The sequence below is a fragment of the Monodon monoceros genome, unplaced genomic scaffold (assembly GCF_005190385.1).
Source record: "Monodon monoceros isolate NGI ecotype Baffin Bay Population unplaced genomic scaffold, NGI_Narwhal_1 Super_Scaffold_13, whole genome shotgun sequence".
In the NCBI taxonomy this organism is placed as follows: Eukaryota; Metazoa; Chordata; class Mammalia; order Artiodactyla; family Monodontidae; genus Monodon; species Monodon monoceros.
Genome location: NW_021703769.1, coordinates 67,380,849 through 67,389,174, shown reverse-complemented (window position 1 = coordinate 67,389,174; position 8,326 = coordinate 67,380,849). Strand labels below are relative to the sequence as shown.

At 43.5% G+C, this 8,326-nt stretch overlaps 2 pseudogenes; both read right to left on the bottom strand.

Annotated features, from left to right (window-relative positions):
- Nucleotides 1–1,248: 1,248 nt before the first annotated feature.
- On the bottom strand, nucleotides 1,249–6,143 carry LOC114894321 (annotated as a pseudogene).
- Nucleotides 6,144–6,388: 245 nt separating this feature from the next.
- Nucleotides 6,389–7,156, bottom strand: LOC114894811 (annotated as a pseudogene).
- Between the last annotated feature and the right edge of the window lie 1,170 nt (nucleotides 7,157–8,326).

The window sequence follows — 8,326 nt, the reverse complement described above, 5'->3', positions numbered from 1 at the left end:
CCCTTAGTGCCCTCAGAGACTCCTTCAGTGAAGCGGCTTTAGCAACTTCCCCTCCTGCTTCCTGGAGTCTCTGGACTGCTCATGATGTCTGTAAGTTGTCCTTGGGCTTCTGATGCAAGAAACTGCCCTCCTTGGCCCTGCATCACATACCATCAGAGCAGGAATTTCTGGCCATGCACTGGGCTCTTCTGGAAATAGAGTCTCTCCCAAACCCCAAGCTTCCATACCCAGCTGCCCATTATTCCTTGAGTCATGGAAGCAACACTCCCACAAGCTCAGTAGGGTTATCAAGGACTCCTTGCTACAGGGTGGAGCCAAACCTGAGCCCTCTAGCACATCCTACCTGTAGGTGGATACGGCCTCCTGTCATCAGTCCATTGCCAGATACCATGGAGCTGGAAGATGTTCCCCTCCCCCAGACCCTTTGGGATCAACCAAGTGAACATCAATGAGTTCATATACTTTATGATGTTGAGGACCACGTCTCCCTCTTGGTCAAGTGCCAACTTCACTTCCTAGGAAAGGACTTCACCTACTCCTTAGAATTCTCAGTCATCACCAAGGTTTAAATTGACGTCAAGCTATCGGAGAGTCAATTGTGGTATAAAGCCATGAAATCAACATTCACTATTAAGCGTTGCCTTGACATCTGGCAAAATTAGAGAATAATATGCTCCGATATACACAAATCTGCATGTATTTCTAAAAGGCCTGAGAGAATACAGATTACCCATGAAATGGTTTCCCAGGCAAGGAAAAGAGGAGTGGGACTTAGCCAGGAAAAGTGAACTTTTATTCTTTTTTTTTATTCAAACAGAAAGTCACAAAAGTTATAATCATCCTCATCATGAACTTTCATTCTTAAAAATGTTATGCGTCTTGTACTTTGGGGCTGTTCACCCTTTTTCTTATACGGAGAGCATGCACTTGTGTATTCTATCATTTTGAACATTAACACAAGTTAGTGTTTTAATTCCCCAAGATCTGCATAAGTACCTGCTCCTTGTAAAACATGAAAGCATTACAAAAACCATTTGGAGCGTCCCTTGATCAGCCTTCAACCCCACTCATGCCCTTTCTCACAAGAAGTAACCACTGTCTGAAGGTGGGTCAATATCTTTGAAGTCCTTAAAACACACTTTTCTTTTTTTAAGTATTCGTATTTTTATCAAGCAAAGTCAAAATACATGCCTTTTTCAGTGACTTGGTTTCTTAAAAGTGCCATGTTGTCTCTGGCTGAAGAATCATCTATGGCTTTGAAAGGTCTTTCCGCACAACTCCAGCCCTCTTGCCAGGTGACAGCAGGAAAGGTGTATATGTGGGCAAAACATCAGGAACAGCATTTAAAAGAAGATGCCCAGGGCTTCCCTGGTGGCGCAGTGGTTGAGAGTCTGCCTGCCGATGCAGGGGATACGGGTTTGTGCTCCGGTCCGGGAAGATCCCACATGCCGCGGAGCGGCTGGGCCCATGAGCCATGGCCGCTGGGCCTGCGTGTCCGGAGCCTGTGCTCCGCAACGGGAGAGGCCACAGCAGTGAGAGGCCCGCGTACCGCAAAAAATAAATAAATAAATAAAAATAAAAGAAGATGCCTAGATCCATCCGTTTCAGGTCTGGGTGGATTAATCAGAGAGACAGCTGCAGAACGTTGATTCACATCTGGTTTTTTGGGTGTGGATCCCGAGGTAGTTTTAAGACTTGATGGTACATTTTTAGCTAGTTTTTTCTTTCCCGGTGAATCCAGAGGTTTTGGATCACGAGCAGAGGGTTTTAGTGGCGGAAGTGTGAGATGAGATTCTGTTTCTAGAAATTTAACAAAGAGTTCTGAAAAAGAATTCTTGGGCCTCGATTGCTGATTTGGTCTCAGAGGTGTGTTGGGGACACTTTTTGATCCAAGCCAGCCAGTCATCCATCTGGTACCACCGCCTTGCTCTTCATTAAAAACCAGATCTAGGGCTCCCCTGGTGGCGCAGTGGTTGAGAGTCCCCCTGCCGAGGCAGGGGACGCGGGTTCGTGCCCCGGTCCAGGAAGATCCCACATGCCGCAGGGCGGCTGGGCCCGTGAGCCATGGCCGCTGAGCCTGTGCGTCCGGAGCCTGTGCTCTGGACGGGAGAGGCCACAACAGTGAGAGGCCCGCGTACCGCAAAAAAAAAGATCTATTTCTTCCTTTCTAATACCCAGAATGTTGCCCATTATCTGTAGCACTTCATGACATTGTTGTTTTGGTGTTTGAAAATACCCCAAGAAGAGGTTCCTCATGAGGCTCTTGTCTACTTTTCCTTCTGTGTTACTTAGTAAGTTCATCAGTTTCTTCTGTACATCATCCAGCACTTCTTGTTGGACCTCATTTTGTTTTTTCAGATCTTTAATTTGTTCTTCCTTCAGAGTCAAGGCAGCATTCACTTTCTCCTGATGTCCTTGTGCCGATATTTGTTTTCCTTCTAGATTATCTGCAACTATTTCCATCCATTCTGCGACTACCATCCTCATGTTAGCTTAGCGCTTGTGCATACTACTTTTCTTGTTCTTGGGAAACAGAAAGCTGTAGCCAAATGTCATCTCTCTGCTTTGTGACAACACTCAGTTGTTCCTTCAACGACTCTATCTGCAAACTGGCTTGCTGATTTGCATTTTCCCTCGCATTGGAAGATAGAAGGAGCTTTTCCTCCAATGCGGTGACTTTCATTCTTAGTTTAGCTGCTCTGTCTTCTGCAGCCAAAGCTTCGCGGTTATGAGACACTTCTGATTCTACTGCGTGCTTATGCGATCTCTCTGGCTCCTGCTTTAAGTGTAGTTCTTTGTCGTGTAAATGTTGAACCTCACTCTGGAGGGCACAGTTTTCTATTTGTTTCTGTTTCAATGCCAACATGGTCTCATTTCTGGCCTGTTGAAACATAACAGTCTTTTCTTGCATTGATGTAACTGCATTTAAAAACTGACTTAATTCCCCTGTCTTGCCGAGTTCTGTTTCTTTCAAAAGATGCTCAAAAGCAAGCACCTTCTCCTTCATTGCAACATATTCCAATTCTTTCTCTCTCCACATCATAGAAAACCACATCTTTGTCTCTTGATTTTGTTTCCTCTTCCCTAGATGTTTCTACTAATTTTTCATTTTCCTCTTTTAGTTTACACATATCCAGTTCAAAGCTGACGACTCTCTCCTTCAGGTTGATTACTCCCTGCCTCAAAAGTTCATTTTCACTCACTACATTAGTGAAATTTTCACTTAAAGAAAGTAATTCATCACTTTTTGCTTTGATTAAAAGCTCTTTTTCCTTAAGTAAGTTTTGCAAGTCATCTTGTTTCTCCCGTAGCTGCTTCATTTCTGAATCCATTTGTTCACATCGTTTTCCTTTCTAGTTCTGAACTGTCTGCAATGGAATCAGACAATCTATGATTACCTTCCTGGAGTGCTCTAATGGTTGCATCTTTTTCCTCCGTTAATTTTCTTAACTCTTTTGTCTCTTCTTTGAGCAATTTAGAAGATTCACTCAATCCATCAGGTTTCATTGCCTTCAGAGAGGCTGCTGACTCGGATGTAAGTGATTCATTGGAGGACTGTAGTAAAATAAGGTCAAACATCCCTAACAGAATATCTTTGGTATTGCAAAGCTGCTCTAGGCTAAACTGAATTTGCACTACTTGCTTCTCCAAGTTTTTGAGTTTGATTTCACTCCCATCATAAGTTTGATCAGGTCAGTATAGTTCATCTGTAGTTTAGAATTATTATCATTGTCAACTAAAACCCATGCCTGAAGTTGTTGAAGCTCTTTCTGAAGATGGGATGACCCACGCTGCATATTTTGTACAGTGGCCATCACGTGCTCTTTCTACTCTTCCATTATCTTAACTTGCTGTTTTAATTTATCACGTTCCTGTAGAAGCTCCTCAGACTGATCCATATTAACACCTCTCACTTCATCACCATTGCTGGACGTTTGCAGTATTGCCAGTAAAGTCTGACACTTCTGAGTTAAAGCATCAGTTTCCATATCTTTTTCTCAAATGATGTGGGACAAATTCTGCATCATTTCTCTAAACATATCCTGACCACTGCTTTCAAATCTGGTGGAGAGTTTTGTATTTGCATCTTTGAGTTTCATGAGGTCTGCTCCTTTGGCAACAATTATATCCACATCATTCTCAAGTTTTCTCTTTTAAGATTGCTGTTTTCCCTAGTCTTCTCATCTAAAACAGCTAATATTTGTTCTCTTTCCAAAGCAGAGGCTCGCAATCGCTGTTGATTCTGTCCATTATCTTGGTCACTGGAGGAAGCTGAAGATACTTTCATGTGAAGACACAAATCTTTTTGCTGGATAAACTGCGTTAGTTTACCAATCTCACCTTTGGACAGCTGATCAATCTGTTCAGTTAAAAGGGTATTCTTTTCAATTAGAAGTTTAATCTCCAATTTTTGTTATTTTATTCCTTGTACTGATCTTTCAGTTTTGGCTTTAGATAAGTCATGCTTTTCATTTCCATTTTCTATATTAAGACTCTGAACTTCTGTTACTTGAAAAGTATCAGAATGTTCTGTTGGCGTGTGCTGGAATTTTTCCAGCAGCTGGGTTTTGATTTGTTCTATTGCATTTTGCAAATTCTCCTTTTCCTCCCCTTTGGCCAAAAAGAGCTGATTGCGTTTAATATTCATTTGCTCGTGTTGGTATTTGGGATTTTTCTGTTTCTGCTCTTGTAAAGATTGAAGTAGTTGCATTTTACTCTGGTTTTGATCTTCAATTATCTTTTGATGAGGTTTAATCTCAAGATTATCTTCAACTGTTCTCTCTTGAGATACCTCAGATTCTAGTTCTGTAACAGTGTCTAGAGTTTTAGGGTCAACCATAGGTGCGGTTTGACTGTGTTCTTCCCTCAGTCATTCCAATTCTTCTTTCAGGTGACTATTTTCTTCTTTCATGGATGCAAGACTTGTATCTTTTTCCTCTATGGTTTGCTGTAAAATTTCCATTTTTCTTAAGGCTTGAGTATATTGATCTAACTCCTCCCGAAGCTGTGAACTTCCTTGAAGTTTTTCAATAAATTTTTTTTTCTCTCTTATGAGTTGTTTCAATTGCTTCTGCTCTTCTAAACTAGATGACAAAATTTCCTTAGTTTCTTTGTGCTCAGCAATCAATTGCTCAATATTCTTTTTGAGTTCTGATATTTCACAGTCTTTCTCTTGACTGAGTTTAATTAAACACTCATGCTCCAGCTGTAAGGCACAGCTGTCTGGGTTATCTGTATTTGACAGTTCTTTAATAGTTTGCTCATACTTCCTTTCTTCCAACAGTCTCTGTTCATCCTGACAAAATTCTGCTTCTAACTGTCCTTTTTCCATTTTTAAATGAATTAACTTTTCTTTTTGCCCATCTAACTCTTTAGTAATGTTCACTTTATCATCTTCAAGTTAACGAACTCTCTTTTTCTCATATTCTAGATCTTGTTTTACTTTACCGATGATGCTGTCTCCTTCATCTTGTTGTTCTGTTTGCTGATCTTTCATCAAAACCACGTGCATTGTAGTTTTTGCCTGTGCAACTCTCCTAACTCAGAAATCAGTAATTTCTTTTAAGTAGTACTCTCATTGACTTTTCCTTCTTTGATTTTCCAGTCACATCTTAAATGATGTACTTCTGAATCCGAATCCATGTCTCCTGTAGCTGTTCTTTTAATGAGTTCATATTCATTGCTCAATTTGACAAGTGATCATTGAAGTTCTTCCTTTTCTTTATTTAATAATGAATTTTCTTTTTCTAAAACTTGGACTCATTTTTGAAGTTTCAGGTTCTCTTCCATGAGATTTTTATCCTGCTTTAAGCTACTCAATCGCATTATTTCATTTTCAGCAACAGACAGTGGCTGTTGCTATCTGGACACTTCTTCCAGTGATGTACTCTGTGGAAGAACTTTTTCTTTTTCTGTCACAGCATCACTCCACTTCCTAAGAGAAGGTTGCAACTCACCTTCTTCAGTTCTTTCGTTCATTTCATTTATCTGGTCTTGTTCTCTAATGAAAGCATCCCTTTCCTTTTCTACAGAAGATAAGTTTTTTTAAAGATACTTTAATCTCAAGTCCTTTGATTTTTTTTGGTGGACTCTAGTTTTTCAGCTGCTAGTACTTCAATAGCTTTTTGCATATCATGAATCATTCCCTCATAGTCCTTTAATTGTTTCTTTTTTTTTTTTTTTTTTTGCCGTACGCGGGCCTCTCACTGTTGTGGCCTCTCCCGTTGAGGAGCACAGGCTCCGGACGCGCAGGCTCAGTGGCCATGGCTCACGGGCCCAGCCGCTCCGTGGCATGTGGGATCTTCCCAGACCGGGGCACAGACCCGCGTCCCCTGCATCAGCAGGTGGACTCTGAACCACTGCGCCACCAGGGAAGCTCTTTTAATTGTTTTGGATGCCTGCGACTTATTTCTGCCAGTTTCTGTTGATGAACATCCTGCAACACTGCTATTTCAAGTTGATGGTCATCAATTTCCTTATTTAGATTCTGTTCAAATTCCTTGATGGTATTTTGCAGTTTGTAGATTTCATTTACATCAAAGCTATAGATCTAAATGAAATGCTGTAGAAGTTTGAGCAAAATGTCTCCAATGCCTGACATCAGCCTCAAGTCTTAAAACTTCTTTTGACAATCTATTTATTTCTTGTTGTGACCAAATTAGGTCAGCAAAGTCCATATCATCATTCTGGAAACCTAAAGCATGTTGATAGATATCATAACCCACTGAAGAGGGTACACGAGTTGAGGGCACAAGGCCATCCTCAAGATTTACTATCTGGGTGACTGACTGCACCTTTAGCAACTGATCCTTTAGTGCTATCTGCCTTGCTTTAAGAAGTTTGATTTCTATGTCTTTCTGGTGTAATTGATGTCTGTAACTTGCAGTTTGCTGTTTTCATTGAAGCTCTGAGGCTTCATACTTCTTGTCTACATCACTACAAAGATTCTAAGTCTCTCAGCCTCTGATTTTAAGACTGACTGAGAGTCTTCAACCTCCTCTCTTGTAGAGTCAGGTACTTCTACATTTTCAGCTCCCTTCCTCAGCACATCTTTTGTGAAACTAGAAATGTGGCCTGTGAAAGATGCCACAGTACCACCCACTTGCCCCAGGGAATGGCCTAAGCAGGAGCCAAGGCCACCAAACTAGGAGGACATCAAAGCGGATCATAGAACTGACCTGGTCCTCTCCGAAAAAAGTGTCCAGCACAGTCGGACAATCCCGCCAAGTGTCACTGCACTGCTGCCAGCGCGAGGTTAAGAATCAAAGCACAGTGAGGGGTTTCTAGGCAATGTGGGCTGTGAGGGCCCCTCAATGGCCACACCTGCCTGGCAACGCCCAGGCCTGGCCTGGGACATAACAAAGGGCCCGTCTCCAGTGACCTGTCCCCTCTCGGGCCTCTGTTCATCCATGACTTCCCAGCGCTGGAGTTGGGCTCTTCTCCTCTCCTTCCGTGATTTTCCCAGTGCCCTGCACCACCTCGGCCCCCTGGACGCGGCCACCATCACAGCCGCACTGAAGATGCCATCTCTGAGCTCCTGTTTGTAGAAAACACAACTTGCCTCTGATTTTTTTTTATACGGAATGATATGCAAGGTAGATTTTAATCAATAAAAGAAGAGCAGTACTAGAGTAATACTTTTTGAATAGGAGTAAAATATATTTAATTGCCTTTGACTTTTTTACTAAGTGGCATCACACTGTCCTGCAGCTTGTGAGTTTCACGCAACCATTTTTTCTTTCTTAAAAAAATCGAGGTAAAATGTACATAGTGACACGCATCCCTCTTAAGGGTACAGATAGGTGCATTTTGACAAATGTCTACACCTGTGCATAAGTACGGCCCTGCTAAAGACTTTGAACATTTCCACCGTCCCAAAGCTCCTTTTCGGGTCCACCTCGGCCCTCCTCCCTCAGCGAGCCCTGCCCGGGTGTCTAGTCCTGAAGATGAGTTTTGGCGGTTCTTGGACGGAGTCGCACCGTCTACACTCTTTGTGTCTGCTTTGTCCACCGTGTGCTTGAGATCTAGTCTGGGAAGTGAGTTAAATATCACTCGGGCGGGCGATCGCTGAGCGAAAGCACGCCGAAGTCCGGGTGGACCGCAGGGCCCTGGGCGGCCGCGCGTCGCGAGGCCCGGGGACCGCCTGCGGGCTGGGAATCGGGCGGCCCCCGGGCCGGGGGCGGAGGCCTGGCTGCGCGCCGCACTGGGCCTGGCGCTCCTCGCCGGACCAGACCCCGCGGGCCCGGCGGGCGGCGCCGCTGGAAGTGACGCGACGAGGGCGGGGCCGCGGGCCTGGGGAGCCGCCGCCGCCGCTGCCGCCGCCGCC